Below are 15,992 nucleotides of genomic sequence, written 5' to 3'. Positions count from 1 at the left end.
CTGAACTCATTCGAGAGGTACTCTCCCCCTCCATCTGACCTCAAGCACTTTACTTTCAAGCATGTTTCTCTTTCAATTGCAGCCTTGAAAGTTCTAAAGTGTTCAAACGCTTCACTCTTTTCCTTCATAAAATATACCCACAGCTTTCTAGAACAATCATCAATGAATGTGACAAAGTATGAACTACCTCCAAGAGATACATTTTGTGTAGGCACCCAAATGTCTGTATGCACAACATCAAGGATATTTTTGCTTACATCTCTATCATGTGAAAAGGGTTGTCTTGCCTGCTTACCAAACTGACATGCTTTGCATACCTTATGAAATTCTGCAACTCTAAATGTAGGCAAACCTGTAACCAACCCTTTGGCATGCATTAATTTCAGCCTTTGTACATTTGCATGTCCAATGCATTTGTGCCAAATTTCAATATCTGCAACAACACCTTTTCCTTTAGCATACATAGCAGCATTCATAGTAGGAATTCCAGCATCCAGAGTAAACATATGTCCAACTCTACTTCCCTTTACAACTAACCTGCACTTGTTATTGAAGTCTTCTACAAAGCAGCCCTTTGCATTAAATCTGACTTGCAGCCCTTGCTCTACCATCTATCCAACTGACACCAAGTTCTTTGTAATAGATGGCACATGTAATACATCTGAAAGACTCTTTGTCTTACCATCATGCAAGGATAAGGGAACTTTTCCAATGTGTGAAATTGGGTGGCATGAATCATCACCCGTCTGCACATAACCTGCATTTTGCAAATCTTGCATCTCTCCAAACCATCTGCATGGTTGGTCATATGATTGGATGCACCTGAATCAACATACCAAACATCATCATGTGTTTCCTTTCTTGTAACAGCATAAGCATATGGCTGCATAACAAACAAACATTCATTTTTGTCTTCATTTTGTCGTGAAGACGATGCATAGTTTCCTTGCTGCAACTTACCACTATGAATATCATCTTTCTTAGCATAACATTGGGTTGCAATATGACCTGTTTTGCCACAGTAATGACACACAATACCAGAGTTTTTAGAACCTTTGTTCTACCATCCACCTCTTCCTCTAAAGCTCCCCCTGCCTCTAAAGTTACCACGACCTCCTGAAACTTGCATATCGTCAAATTGTTTCAATTTGTTTTGCTGGTTTTCACTATCACATCCTGTACCACGGCCTCTTGAAGAGAACCTACCACGTCCCCTTTCTGAACTAGAGTAGAAAGCTTGAACCTGTTCATCACTTCTTTCAGATGTCTCGCTCTACATGTTGATCTCTTCAGTGATCATAAGGGAGACCAACTCATCGAAATCTGGAAATGGCTTTCTGACATATACGGAAGTTACAAAAGACTTCCAAGCCTTTTCATTGTTAAGTCCACCCAAGGTAGACAACACCAAATCATCATCATCGAGCATTGCATCAATCACTGCCAAGGCATCTGTAATGCTCCTTATCTTCAGTGCATACTCATTGATAGACATCTTCCCTTTCTTCAATGTATTCAACTCTTCCTTGAGTTGAATCTTTCGTGCCTTTGTATTTACAGAAAACGTACTTTCAAATATGGTCCAAGCTGCATATGAATTCTCTGCATTTCTAATATGTCCCAGTATATTATTGTCAATTACTACAAACAGCCAATACATGACCTTTTTGTCTTTTGCATTCCATTCCTTTCGTGCCTTTGTCTCTTCTGCAGTTGGAGGATCACTCACCTCCGGCTCCTTTTCTTCACCTGAAACAAACTCGTAGAGGCCTTTTCCAATAAGGAAGTTCGTGACACGGAACTTCCATGAAGGGTAGTTGTTCTTATCGAGCTTCTTAATGATGGGGTTTCCACTGTTCTCTGCCATTATCACAAAACTAATACCAAACAGCAAGCAAATCTTCTGCAACCCTCGACCTGTAGTGCACAGCAATACACCAGATAGCCTTTTTCACTGTCTGCTCAACAATACATGTAATCTGCAACCAGTTTGCAGATAAACCTTGTGTTTATTTGCTGGTAAATACCTTTGAACTTACAGATCTGAAATCTGTAACTTGTGCACCTGTATACGGCAGACACAGCTGAAATTGCAAGGTATCTCGAACTGTTGTCTGCAACCTTGCGGCTCTAAAACAGGGCCTGAAATGACCTCGGATGGCCAAAATAGCAGCGGAAAAGCCCTAAAGGGTCTATCTGCAAAATACACAATGCTCTTCACGCACACCAAATCTCACTACAATATGAGATTTTTGCTTTGCCCTGCTTCTGGTGCCTCCATAGGCACTGTCCAAGAGAAAGAGTGGAAGAATGGGAGAGCTTCTTACCCGTGGCTTACTTGCTCGAACCTTGCTTCTTCTCCTTCACTTTAGCCTTCAAAATCAGCCTGTCTCAGTGGCGCAGCTCTAATACCATGTCAAGAATCACGTGGTGGGGGGACTTGCTCAAGACGTTGCGCCGAACACACACAGAATGCACAAGGAGAAGCTCACTTAAGAGACAAGAAGAGAGATGGAGGTCAAAACGTTTTCTTGCTAGTTTTTTCTTCTTCTTCCACACACTTTACAATGTACACAAAGTATAGATAAGATACAACATAAAGGAAAGTGGCCTACTAAGTCAAACAATGCATAACCGACTACACTAGTCGACTGGCGCTATAAGTATGCCAGCTGTAAATAGGTGTAACAACCTGAATATAATAAGTAATGAGTCAGTGGCCATGTGAGAGTCATAATGACCACCGATGTGCTAAGTGTAGACGTTGGACCCATCTACCTAGGCGGTCCATCATTAACATCCGCATGTGTTGAGCTTGTCATCTCAACAATGTAATAATCCTAAATCTATAATATACATATATCCACAAGCAATCTTCCCCCTATTTTCTTTAATGCTTTTTCCAAATTTATTTTTTTCTAATGCTTGGATGCAACTTGTTTCAACCATAATTTTATCATACAAACTAAAAATACGGCAACTCAAATCAAAGCAAACTTACCTAATCAACAATCCAATGTGGGCAGAATTATGAAAATTCTCTCAAAATAGCAAAAAAGTCACTTTTTTGTAAACATGTCACTTTTTAATTTTTTTGGCTTGGAAGACTTGCACTACTAAAAATAAGTTCTTGTATATATTTAAATCCACCAAAACATCTCATTGAGTTATTAAAACTTGATATTGGAGACTCAAACTATCTCAAAGAAAAGTTCTATACCTAGAAAACCCTGTAAAGACTCCTTGCCACATGTCTTTGTATAAATGGTATTTCCTATGGTTTTCCTTCACTGAACCTATAACCACACAACATCCACACCCTCTAAACATGTACATCATTTGGCATGTGCCACAGTGTGCAATCCACTTGGGACAAAAGACCACATATTAATTGCCCAAAGTATCATGTTTAACAACATACAATCACCTTCAAGATCTAAAATCCAAAGTATCATTTTGCTTAAGCCTTTAGCATCTTAGCATCCACCTAGATCATAGAGTTAAAGGCTTGTCTCCCTCATAACCATGCATTCAAAAGACTTTCCTCTTAAATTGTACAATACCATAAGTTTATGTAGGCCATATAGCATATATTCCTTTGGATCCTGATACATGAAATCCATAGACACTCTTGGATCAATCGATAGAGATAATCCATCAAACATATCATAGCCTAAAAATCCCCCTAGAACATAAGATAGCTTTGAGTATTTTAATATCCGTTGTACAATCTGCTCAAACTCTTGCAATCCATGTAGCATATTCATATTTGTTCCATCAATATGTATATAAAAGCATACTTTCCCTCAATGTATCATCCATGTTTCTATACTCTAACACATATGTAGAAATGCAAGTGAAGTGGCTTCACCCCCTCTAGCTTTGCAACTATCATTATGCAACCATGGAAAGGCCAAATGCATAGCATATATCTCTCTGTATATTTATAGGATAACACTTTAAGATTGATCTATAAATCCTACATATTTTTTATAAGTTCATCATGTCATTGTCTTTTGAAGAATCTGTAGTAGGCATGGGAGGTGACTATCTGATGACTAGCTTTGATACTCATGATTGACCACCAATAGCTCTCTTCTTCTATGTCTCTTCACTAGTTTAGATATAATATCCCACATGTCTTTCCATTAAGTCTTTATGCCATGCTCTATAGTATCATCCGCTAACAACTTCTCTAGCTCTAGCTATAGCAGAGGTTCTCTATCTGTAAAAACAAAAGAACTTTCTGTGTAAGCAAAGAAAATTTCTCTACACTATCCAACTAATCAAACTTTATCCCGAATTCTCTTTTTAGTCTTGGAGTGGAAAGGCCCTTTGTAAGCTTATGAACCCACTCTAGGAAAGTCTACTTGGTTACTTTGTCTACATCCTCTATGAAATGCTTCTCTTTTAGGGCTCTCTTGAAACTTGCCCATGTATTTTCATAATTTGTGTAGATGGATTCTATGTGGCTTCAAATTTGATAAGAGATAACCCTACTTAAATATCTTGGCATATCAAATTCAAATACATTGGCCAACTCTAGCTTCTCTGCATAGAAGTGAAGTAATCTGAAAATATTTTTACCACCATCAAACTTCCTCATCTCTACAATCACTTCTTGCAAAGCCCTAGTAAATCCTCTTCATGTTTAATCAATTCATAAGTCCTCATGAAATATCTAAGTAGATGTTGTCTTGACAATAACTTCATCTTTAGCTCGTTCTCCCATCTCATAGACTTTGAGGTAGGCCTTTTGAGTGGGGTTCACCAGACATCATGCTGGAAAGGTCTAGGCCTAAATCCATTGAGGATCATGGAAAGGAGAAGATGGATGAATTAATAAAAATCTAGAAATAAGAACTTAGAATATCCTATAGAACTCAAGGAACAAATAATTGCAAAGTTGTACTACTCTAAAAGACTTTGTGAAGCTATATAATTTCTCTTAAGCTAAGAACTCTATGTCTAAGGCAATAGCTTAAGAAAAACTCTTTCCAAGTCAATAGCTTGTTCAGTCCAAAAGACTCTACAATAGTAATATAATGATCTCTATATACAAATAATATGCTCTTTTCTACCAAAACAACTCGATATATGAAACACACTCGAAACCCCTTCAGCCCTCCAAATCTCTATATAATAGGAGTATGACAGTCTGAAAGGGAAGATTGAAGACTAAAGAGTGTGCATGTTTGCCAAGTGGAGGGTTGGCTATAAATGGCCAAAAATACCAAATATGATCGATCCACATTAGGGAAGGCAAAAAATGGTGGTGAACCAACAATAAATGCTAGTCAATGAAGGAGAAAATGCTAGAAAAATAGGGGTGACCTTGAAAAAAATCCCAAACGACAATGACAATGCTTGCCAGTTATAGGCAAATTGTGAAAAGTAGTAACTAGCCTAGGAATACACACAAGAAGTCAACAAATAAAGAAAATGCAACTAAACTACTAGAGCTCCTATGTCTCTATCAGAATGTGTGATAGGATCTCATAACCAGAAGATGATAGACTAACATAATTAACATAGGTAGGCTAATAAATGCCTCACTTTTCTCATGCATAAAGTAAACCCATACTTTACAAGTATGATCATCAATGAAGGAAACATAAGTTTCCATCTTTGTAGGACCCACATATAAGAATATATCAATTCAGGTGGCTTCTTGCATATCTTTTCATATGCCTTGCTTGCTTTCCAAATTGACGTGCTTCACATACTTTATGCATCCCATCTACTCTAAACTTGGGTAAGCCATCCACAATCTATCTTGACTACATGTGTTTCAACTGTTGCACATTCACATGATCGATTCTCTTATGCCAAATTTTAAGCAAACTTACATCAAGAGTAAACAATCTACCAGTATGTTGTTTCTCTTTTGCAATCAACCTACAATCATTTTTAGGATCTTCAACATGACAACTATCAGATGTGAATTGAACATGCAATCCTTGTTCTACCATCCGACCACCAATAGAAATCAAGTTTTTTCTAATATTTGATACATGCAGTATATCATCCAAGTACTTAGTTTTACCATTCTGCATACTCAAAGGAACATTTCCAACATAAGTAATGGGGTGAACTATATCATCCTCTATCTCCACAAAGCCTGTAGACTCTAAACTGTGCATCTTTCTAAACCACTCTCCATGAGAAGTTGTGGCTAGAGGCACCTGTCTACATACCATACAACATTCTTTGATGAATCATTAGTAGGCATAGTATTCATAAAGTGCTACATACAAACAAATATTCACTTTTGTCATCATTGTTTCTTCTATTGGATGCATAATTACTTTGCTGGTTTTTTCCATTTCTAATTTCAGCCTTCTTTTTTAAGCAAATTTTAGAAATTTGGCATTTTTGATCATAATGCTAGCACTTTTTGCTACTATCACAAGAAAATACTATTGCCTATTAGAATTTGCAACTTGCACTCTTTGACCCCTCTTCCTCAGAAGTGTCCTTCTCTATTTTTCTATGTATCATAACTTTGACCATGACTACCACCTTGGTCGCCTCTACTGTGACCTCTACCTTTGCTAGTAGAGTAAAACACTTGTTTAAATGTGTTCTTACTTTAAGAAGAAGAGGAATGTAAGCCAAGGTTCTTCTTCTTATGTATCAATATAGAAATGTAGTCTGCAAAATCAGGGATATCATAACTTGTATTCATAGATTACCTGAAGCTCTTATATTAATCTCCAAGTCCATCTAAGCATGTAGCACAACAAGAACATCATCATCAACTACCACACTGATAGATCCAAGAGCTTCCACAATGCTCTTGATCTTCAAGGGGCATGATTATTAATGGATAGGTTCCCTCTTTTCACTTGGTTCAGATTTGACTTGAGCTATAGTTTTTAGGCCTTTGTCTTTACTTTGAACAACCTTTCCAGATTCTTCCATGAAATAGTAAGGGTATAAAATTCTTGCAAGTAGTCCATCATGCTATCTTGACATTGATAGATAGTCAATACATGACTTTACTCTATATATATGCTCCCAATATTTCTTAGTCTTTACTTGTTCTATAGTAGCATTTCGTGTAGGACCTTTGGGTACTACTGCCATGTCTCCTTCAATGTAATTCCAAACACCTTTGCTCTTTAAGAAATTTGTCATCCTGAACTTCCATGTAGGATAATTGTTCTTATCAAGCTTCTCGTTGATAATTTGGTTGAAGCTATTAAATATTTTGACAAAACAAACAACTTGCAAAAAATTGCAATCTGCAAGCAAGCTGATACTAGGTGCACCACAACTAAGTGTTAGATATTTTGACAAAACAAACAACTTGCAAAAAATTGCAATATGAAAGCAAGCTGATACTATGTGCACCACAACTAAGTACACAACCTTTTTCACTGAGACTAGATAACAATAATTGCAATTTGCAAGCTACATGTAGATGCCTTTTATATTTGCAACCTAGTAGACACGTGAAACCTTTCTACAGATGCCTTTTATGTTTGCAACCTAGTAGACACTTGAAACCTTACAGATTTGAAATTTGTAACTTGTATACCTATAAACAATTGACACGGTTGAAACTATAGTATATCCAAAAACTTTGTCAAGTCCACTTGCAGGCCCAGAATGGAGGCTAAAATGACCTCACATGCCAAAAATCATAGCAAAAAATCCTAAAGGACTGATATGTAATATATACACTAATCTTGCTACTCACCAAGTTTCATTGCAATTGCAGGGTGTAACCTTGCCAATCTCTTAGGAGCCTCCTATGGCTATAATCCAAGGCAAATCGAGTAAGGTGGAAGAGCTTCTTACCCATTGTTTGCTTACTTGCTATCATGTACCAGTGCCTTTATCTCAGCCTTCAATTGAGCTTTGCACAGTCATGGGATGGCTCTAACATCATGAAAATAGACAAGAGAGGAGAGAGGTGAAGAAACTAAGAGCACATACACAAAACAATGGAGACTTAAGGACACAAAGAGATAGGGCTAGAATCTTCTTATTCTTCTTCTTGCTATTTCTTCCACACAAAAAAAATTAAGTCTACAACATAAGAGACTAATATGAAAGTACCATAGCATATGTACATGTGGTCAGTAAGTGTAAACCTGCCAAGGAAAGAAAAGGTGGCACAATAAATGTGCCATAACCAAATGTGGACTATATGGGTATAGTCTAGTTGTGAGAATCATTAGCATATGCTCATGTCGATCATCTAACATACCAATGAGTAATATCTTGCCACATCACCAAGGAGCATAATGGATGAAAGCTCATGTAGAGCTCAACATCTCAACATAGGATCCAATCAAGATGAATATGCAAGAGTTGGAAGGGCCAAGCCCATTACCTACAAAATTGAGTAAGAAACCAATGAGTAAGAACTAAAGTGGTAATCTTATGTTGCAAATGTTAGGGTATGCCCCCAATTGTTATCCATTTCACTAGCAAAGCATAATTACCTTGCTAGATCTGATGAGTAAGGGATAATACTCCAAACATTTAAGCTAAAAGAAGTACAAGTCCCTACATGCTTGTTTAAGTATATAGGGAGATTAGAAGGAAGCCGCATCCAAGGTAGTAACAGAAAAAGCCAAGTCGTAATGGAAAAAACAAATTCAATGTCCAACTACTCAAGGGAATACTCAAATGAATGTCGAGACGAGCTCAAACAACTACCATCCACAACCAACCAAAAGCATTCACCAAGACATCATAACCCGCATTGGGTAGCCTAGGCATAAACCATGTCATGACAGTGAAATGCCTGTTGCAAGGAAGTGACAGTGAACCATAAAATCGAGCTCTTATCTCAACTCAAAACAATTTCGGAGCATAGAAGAACCATGCGGCATCATCCAAATGCGTGAATACATCAACCCAAGTAGCCGAGATCACCCCGTACGCAATAGGCATAACCTGGAAAATCATTAAATAGCTTCAGCTCTAAAGTTTCCACCAGCATATAACCCTTGTAAACTGAGCAAATCAGTGCTCAATCCAAGCTCAAATCCATAGGCAAACCATAGGCATACATTCCCTTATGTATAGGCACCAACCGAGCATAATCGGGCATCAAATGCCAAGACCTATAAGCATAAAATTGAAGTAACAGGTGGCTGCCTTGTTTTGGATAGATCTGGGACTATTCAAAACAATCAATGGCTAAGCTAAATCAGCTCCAAATGTGTCCCACATAAGAGGCATAGCATCCACAAGTGATCCGGCATCAATAGACATCAAGAGAAGCATCACATAAGCCATAGGCGTACAAATAGATGTTGTCTCAGACCTAAAGTCTGTTGCAGAATTTGGCAAATCCGACATCACCATCGCATCCGAAGCATGCCAAAACCCCAACTTAGACTCTTACCTTGCCTGAATTGGGCTCCGAATGCCCGAGATATAACAAAAAGAGTGATTTTTGAGCCTTTTTTGCAAACAGGCGCAAATAAAACGTGAGCATGCTGTTATACTTGAGGGTCCAAATCAGGGTGGGTAGGGGATAATCAAGAGCCCAATTAAGTCCTACAATAGGCCTACACAAGCCTAGGATAAGTCCAAGCAAAAGGTGAAGAGAACAAGCTTCAATGATGGAAGCTATGGCTGCCTCTTCATGAAACCCTGTTGTTCATGTCAAAGAATGGCTGAGAACTGAGTGAGAAGCAAGCTCTCATACCTCGTCTAGATGCTGAGGAAGGCCGGGAAGCGCTTGCAAAGGACCTGCTCTGATACTAGTTGAAAGGGATGCAGGAGACGCAGAAGAGAAGAGCACAATCAATGTAGGTGCTGTCAACAATGTTATGATAGCCTTATTGCACTTTCATATATATATGAATAAAGAATATGGGCGGTCACTGTACACGGGCAGGCCCAAGGGCCTTTTACCCCAACAAAGTTTTGTAGGTGACCTCTCCCTAGTAAAAATGACAACATCTTACCGTAGGAGATAGCTTCCTGAGCGCATGCGATAGCTTTTTGTTGTAGACAACAGCTTTCTGTGCATGTGCAACAGCTTCCTAGTGATAGGAGAGAGTTATTTCTTTGACAAACATAGATTTCTAGGTGATTGCAGGATCAAAGATATCTTACCAGTTTAGAGTTTTGATGACTTAGAGGAGAATCTTCTTTCCAAACACTCTTCTGACTAGAGACACGATTATCACATTTATAGTCAATAAGAGGAGTCCCCGATTCACACATGTCCCTCTTCTATTCATCTTTCATAGAAGGCTCCATCCTCAGTGAAGATGCCATCCTTGATACCCTCACTGCAAGTGCCTATCTTACCTTCATTATCCAAATAAGACAAACTCGATGGTTCAAACTATTCTTTGTGGCCGTGTAAGGTGGACTGCATACTCGACACCTTTGATCTTTGGGCTCTTATTTTAGATTCCATCCCCCTTTTAAATGAAAAAGGCTTAGCCAAATTAGCTGCTCTTTTCGACAAAGGCGCCAATGCCTTAAGTGTGTATCCTAAGGAGGATCCACCAAATGAGACTTCTGTTGACCATGTAGCCTTGTGGGATTAGCTCAACTCTCGAGCTCCATCCTTTCTCTTTATGAGTTTGCAAGATTCTGTCCTTGTGTATGTTCAATGATTGAAGTCTGCAATGGAAGTGTGGAAGAAGCTTGCATCTTTGTATCAACACAAGATGATTGCCCACAAGATTTTCCTAGAGAAGAAGTTGTGGATGCTTAGTCTTGATGATTCCTCCTCTATGAAGGAGCACCTCACAAAAATGGAGGACATGAGAGGTAATCTTCACTCTCTTGGTCATATGATATCCTCTGAATACATGGCTATGACCCTACTCAACTGCCATCTCCTCAGTTCAATATCTTCTACACCAACCTTATCACATTAAGGACCCATGAGACACTCTTATGGGAGCAGCTTTCACCGCTTGTCTTGGAGCATGACGAGTGACTTAAAGAGGTTGGGGCTAGTGATTCTAGCTCCTTCAAGGCATTTAGTGCAAGTACAGATGGAGAAAAGAAAAAGGCACATGCCAAGGACAAGAAGTAGGAGGACAAGAAGGATGAGAAGAAGGAGAAGAAGCCCAAGTGCCCACGCTATGGGAAGGGCACTCATCCTAAGGAGAAGTGTTGGCAAAAGTACCCCCATTTGAATCCAAAGGAGAAGGATTTTAAGGATTTTAAGGTTTCCCTCTAGCGATGATAGAGTCATATCTTTGTGCATGTATTTACCAAGGAGGATGCAACTCTTACTTCTTTGCCTCAAGAGAAGCCTTGGCTTGTTTTGATAGTGGGCAGATTTAGGTTTTAACCTCTTGTATGTTCATGGTCTTACACGGCTTGGTACCCCCGTGCTATTTACACAGGATGCACTAATGATGAAGGATGCTTCTACAGGTGCCATTTGTTGGACAAGATCCTAGGAAGGTGGGCTTTACATGCTCACAACCTTAGCCACACGAGGTCTTCCCACAAGCTTGGGCTGCTTTGTCATGCTCGTTATGGTCATCTCAAATTTGATGCTATATGACGGCTTCTTGAAAGAAGATGGTAGAGGAACTTCTTAACTTTTCTCCTATTCACACTTTGTGCCCTAGCTATTTGAGGGGCAAGCAACATAGGCAACCACATCCCCAAGCTGCCACTAAAAGAGGGCTTCTACACCACTTGAGTTGGTTCACACCGACCTTTGTGGACCTATGGGCATGGACTCCCTTGGGAAGGCCAAGTATCTCATTTTGATTTTAGACAACTTTAGTTGTTATGTGTGGCCTTATTTTCTAGAGTACAGGAGCAAGGCATACTTGTGTTTCTATGAGTGGAAGGTGTTTGTGGAGACACAAACTACTTCCAAAGTTCGTGGCATATGAGAAGATCATGGTGGAGAGTTTACTTCTAACCTATTTTCTCAATTTTGTAGGGATCATGGAATTTGGGTGGAGTATACCCATCCGAACACACCTTCATAGAATGGTGTAGTAGAGTATGCAAATCAAACCATGCTAGAGATGGCCTAGGAACATCGGGGTCTTCCTCATACCCTTTGAGGTGAGGTGGTCGATACTAAGTTCACATCCACAACTATTCCCCAACTTTTGCATTACAAGACATGACTCCCTACAAGTTTCTTTGGTTGAAAGCCCTCCCTGTTTCACTTTCCCATCTTTGGATGTGATGCGTTTGTCCATTTGGACAAGAAGAAGAGGAGGAAAACAAGCTTCACTCAAAGTCCAGGAAGCTTTCTTTGTGGGCCTACAACACTACCACGAAAGGCTATCAACTCTACAACTCAATGATACAGAATCTTGAGGTGAGCAAGGATGTGATCTTCAATGAGGCTTTGGCCTCCAATGATCCTATCGATGGTTCTATTCCATGTGATTCTTCTTCACCAGCAGCAGTTGACCCTTCCCCACCCTCAATTCCTCTCCTTCCTATTTCTTTGCACACCTTCCATGTCTTTGACTCCTCCCCCTCCTCCTTCTCCACCCTCTACTTTGGCTTCCCTACTACCTTTGACAAATGCGACTACTACTTCTTCTTTATCACATATTTCCACCCTTCAGTCTCCCCTCCGGAGTCTTTTAGGGCTAATCAACCATCAAAGGGGGAGCCTTCTTCAAATTAGGAGGATTTAACTTCCCTTGGTGAGGGGGAGTTTGTATCCCAAACAGGTGCATTACGAATACCAAAGACTACTCAATCCCCCTCATAGCAGGATGAGCCTATTCAGGTCCCTTGTTGACACCAATTGCTCATGTAGGATTCCACCACCTTGATTGGCATAACCCTGCACAAGTTGGAGGGGAATTGGAAACTAAGATCGAAGGGGTTTCTAGCAGTTTCCTAATATTCCCATCCCAGATTATCAGGTCAACGTGGAAGCTTGCTAGGAAGTCATCCTGGCTTGGTGGGATAGGTGCGCATGGCTCTACAACCAGTTTAGCACTCAGTCTCCTCTATGCTTCCTCCACCATCTACTTCCTTTTTTCTTTAACTGTAGCCTTGCTTTCTACGGAGGTGTCTCCTTGTTGCTGGTCTTCTAGTCATGGTGGGGAAGGAGGTTGTGGGAGTAGTTCCTCGTCTTGAGGTCCCAACTCAAAGCTCAATCATTCAACCCCTTCTCCTTGCTAGTCTCCCTATGTTGCTCCCTCTACAAACCCTAGTGCATCTATTTCTTGTGGTTTCAAGCATGCTTGCAATAGGTATCTTTGTTGCTCTTCAAGGGTTAAGCTAACTCCTATGGGTTGCAGTGGCATTTGTAGGCCTACTCGCAGGGCCTAGTGTGCAATCCCTAGCTTTTTCTTTATGGTGTCAATAGCCTCCCCTTCCTTTGTTACTGACATCCAGCAAGGTGTTGAGGAAGGTGCATTGCTGGGTTTCCAAGCCCACTTGGGTGGTTTATACTCTGTTCTCAACTAGCACTTTATCTCTTTCTACCTGAGCCAGACGGTGCGCCAAGGTTTTGACTCTTCTCTCGTTGTGGTTTGCCCAGCCTTCAACTCTCTTCTTCATTTCCTCAAGGCTTTTCCCTTGCCTCCAAGCTAGTACCATTAGCCTTTGCTCTTGAGCTTCAATCTCTCTTTTACAGTCTATGTTGCTCCTCCTACTCCAATTCTACTTCCTATTTCAAGTTTTCTATTTCTGTGTGTAATCTGAGTTCTTGTCTATATGTTTCCAGTGTTGTCGTTGCATCCCTAAGATTTGCCATTTCTGCTTGTAGTTCTTTACATAACTCTCCTAGCTCCATAGTGTTTTGCTGCATCCTCATGAAGCTCTGTTTTTCTTTGGCTAGCCTTGCCTCCCACCGGCCATCTTCTCCTTGCTTTACTCTGAGGTCTTCTCTCAGCTCGTATATTTCCTTTTGGCACATGGCCACTTGTCTGGTCTTCTCTAGCTAAAAGGCAACCACCAACTCCTTCTCAGCTTCCAACTCAGCGCCAGCACTGCTATTTTCTTCTCCTCCTTAGCTTTCTCTAATTGCGAGAGCAACTCTTTGACATTATCATTGTAGTCAACAGTTGGTGTCATTGTTGTAGGGATGGGAGTCGTGGAGGTTTCCACTTTTTGTCATTTTGTATCCTGTCTTGACTCGCGGCATCTGCTATTGCCGATCTCTTTTGCCCAACACGTGATACCAAACTCTTCCCTTGTGTTAGTTCCTTATTGACAAAGTATTGTACCCAGGCCGCCATGAGATTCTTGGCATCTACAGTGGCCGGGGTGCCTTGAGTAAGTATTACTACTACGGTGGTGGAAGTGGGGTGGGATAAGGTCTATAGGGGCCTTGCCCTTGCCCTCAGTCTCACTATAGGTGGTGTAATTTTTAGCACATGTGCACTCGAGCTTGGGCCTTCATCTCTTCGCGAGCTCAAGGCACCCAGCTCTTCTTGCCTACCTTGCTATTCGATGGACAAGTGCGTAGCTAGCACAACATCCTCCTCTTCCTTTCTCTTCAGTTCCTCCTCCTTTTTAGCAACCTTTCTTTTTCTCTCCTCTTTGGCTCTTTTCGACCAATCTCTCAAACTCTTCTTTCTCTTTCTTCTTCCTTTCCTCCGCCTCTTTCTTCGACTCTTTCTTGGCTTTTTGCAAGTCTGCCTTCTCCTTGTTCTTCCTTTATTCTTCCTTCTTCTCCTATGCTGTCTTTTTCTTGGGCTTTTTTGGTTTTCTTTTGTTGGACTGGGATTTTGGTTCTCCCTTCTCCTCATAACTGTTCTCTCGCTTGATTGCTCTCATTCATAATGGGGAGGTGACCTTCCATGTGTTTCATCAACTCGTTCCTCTCCATCCTGTGCCTCCTTTACTGCTTCCTAGATGAGAGTAGTCAAAATTCCCCCATACCCAATTGAATGAGGCTTTGGACGATGGTTTCTTTCTCTCAGCTCCCTTTGATGCCAGGGATTCTCCACCAGTCGGCTTGCTTCCCAGGGCTAATGCCTCAACGGATTGATCGATGGTTTTCCGCACATAGCCATTCCAATCTATTTCATCCAATGAGTGAGCTACTAAACTCTCCAGCATACGGGCACACTAATTCTGTGCATGAGGGAGTTGTATCTTTGGCTAGAGAAGAGGGAATGGACGACTTTTGCTTGCATTTTGATTTCTGGGTCAAGGATCTCTTGAATGCTTATGCCATCATTTGTCAAGACTTGCTCCTTCTTCATGTTCAACATGGCATACTTGTCCCGCTTCTACCTCCTTTTCGCCTTGGATTCTAGACCTAGCGCCTTCTCCACAAGGCCTCACTAAGCTAAATCTACATTTTCTTAGCTCATTCTCCCCTCTCCACAGTCACCATCCCACATTCCTTGTTAGGGTTGTAGGTCCTCAAAGATTCCACACATTTGGTGTGGTTGGGCTCTTGTCCAAATTTCTTGAGGTACTTGGCTAGGTTGCATTGCTCCACAACCCTTTCAGCAGCCTCCTCCTTAGCCACCACCTCTTCAAATTGTGGATACTTCAAAACTTAAGCTAGTTATAAGCATGATTTTTTAGGGAAAGGCCATACTTTTCTCTTTCCTCGTCCATGAACGGAAGACGGTGGTGGGCACAATCCTATTGTGTTGCCATCTTCATCTCCTATCATGAAACCATGGTTCACCATTAGTGTTCTTAAGACACGTTCTTACTATAAGATAAGCAAGAGTTGATCATGCTTTTATTGAAAGAAGAACATGCTTAAGCACAAAAAGAGAATTTTCGTTTGAGAAGTTCAATTCATTTCCAAAATTTTATGACACTTTTCCTCAATCACAAGTTATGTATTACCCTCGTAAAAGCCTTGAGCTTGCAATAAGGTCTTGGAGACCCATCAACATGGCTTGACTGTTCATCGATGTCAGTAGTTTTATCTCAGCTTGTAGGTTCTTAGCCTTTTGGGGTCATGGGATTCTACTCTTAGGTGGCGGGCCTTGATGTTTGGGTATCCATTGAAGCTTTGGTTCATAGGCCTCAGCTTTGGCTTCAATGATTTTCATGTCTTGAGGTTTGGTTGGTTGTGATAGGTCACGACC

The sequence above is a fragment of the Lygodium microphyllum genome, chromosome 23, assembly GCF_053477565.2.
Source record: "Lygodium microphyllum isolate KBCC chromosome 23, Lygodium_microphyllum_v1.1.10, whole genome shotgun sequence".
In the NCBI taxonomy this organism is placed as follows: Eukaryota; Viridiplantae; Streptophyta; class Polypodiopsida; order Schizaeales; family Lygodiaceae; genus Lygodium; species Lygodium microphyllum.
The sequence above is the reverse complement of the archived record's forward strand: the minus strand, read 5'-3'. Positions refer to the sequence as shown.